Source organism: Pinus tabuliformis, chromosome 4_2 (assembly GCF_031772625.1).
Source record: "Pinus tabuliformis cultivar Carrire ecotype Pingquan chromosome 4_2, CPIR1, whole genome shotgun sequence".
Classification (NCBI taxonomy): Eukaryota; Viridiplantae; Streptophyta; class Pinopsida; order Pinales; family Pinaceae; genus Pinus; species Pinus tabuliformis.
In genome coordinates, this window is record NC_142304.1 from 884,718,773 (window position 1) to 884,720,119 (window position 1,347).

Sequence of the window (1,347 nt, forward strand, 5' to 3'; positions counted from 1 at the left end):
TAGGGATCGAGTAATGAGTTTATGAATAGGCAATTTTATTTGATTATTATTTTTTATTTTTTATTTTATTTTTTTTATTTTTTAAAACTACAAGTCAGCAACTGTACATTATGCATTACATTAAGTTAGGCAAGTTCGAATAATTGAAACACTTCGTGTGTCCCGCAAACATTATATCTCCGCCACTACATCATTCATAATTTCATATAGAATCAAAGCGGTGCCATCCATTGCTACTGAAACAGTAATATAAATCATATTTTTCAAGCCCTTATGATACTTATCTGTTCCAAAATATCCTCTTTGCAGTTACTTATCTACTGCATATAATTATCAGAAAGAAAGAAAATCCATGTACTGTATAACGACAATTCCTGCGGATTTCGGCAGTGGGTGGCCAAAGACTGGAGAGCTAGGGTAATGTCGAAGGAAGGCTCAAGCTCGAGTGAAAACTTCAGAAGCGTCGGACAATTCTCACCTATTTTTATCAAACCAAACGGAGTAAGTCTCACAGTTTTTAAGGCTTTTCAGGGTATCATCCGACAAATAGCGTTAAGCTTATTACAAACTCTAGTCATGGCCTCGATACCTGAATCCTGCAAATTGCGTATGGAAGTCAAGGAAACATTCTCGAGCATGGTACAAGTTTTCACAAAATTCACAAACCCTGCATTTGAAATGCATTCCTGTGGTTGGGCAGTGTTCCCTAATGATAATATACGTAGGTTTTTAAGGCATTTGGAGGCCATCTGGAGATCTTGATCGTGAAATTGATCAGTGCATCGAGAGAGATTCAGCTGCTTAACATGTTTGAAGCGAGGAAGAAGAGAAGGGAGGAGTACACGCGACCTGATTGTCAACCTCTGGGCTAACGATGTCGGCACCTCGTTCCAGTCTTTGCAGACCATGGAAGCCGAGAGCTGGTCCTGGGAGCATTCAATCCGCATTAACATGAGGGACAGCATTCCTTTGTCCCTGAGCGCGATCTCCATGCCGGAAATGGGCATCCCATCGATCAGTGGTCAGTGTTCTCATAGGGAAAAGCCAGGTTCTTCCTATTGCAATAAGCATCTTCCAAGTTCAGTTGGGCATGGCGGAAAGATTAGCGATAGACACATCTCATCAGAAATTTTGAACAGGCTTTTGAGAAATACATGTTCAGGAAAAGACAGGATCCATTTGTGTCGGGCTACAGATCTATTGCGTGAATTCATGAATGTTTGTCTTTATCAATCAAATTCGAAAGCTAGAATCCTGGATTGGATAATTGAAGAGGTGTCAAAAGACCGAAAAGCTGCAAAAGCATTGTTGGCAATTTGTTGGAAAGGAAAAACTCGGGAAACATCT

At 40.2% G+C, this 1,347-nt stretch overlaps 1 pseudogene; it reads right to left on the reverse strand.

Moving 5' to 3' along the window:
* Positions 1-317: 317 nt before the first annotated feature.
* On the reverse strand, positions 318-992 carry LOC149172525 (uncharacterized; annotated as a pseudogene).
* Between the last annotated feature and the right edge of the window lie 355 nt (positions 993-1,347).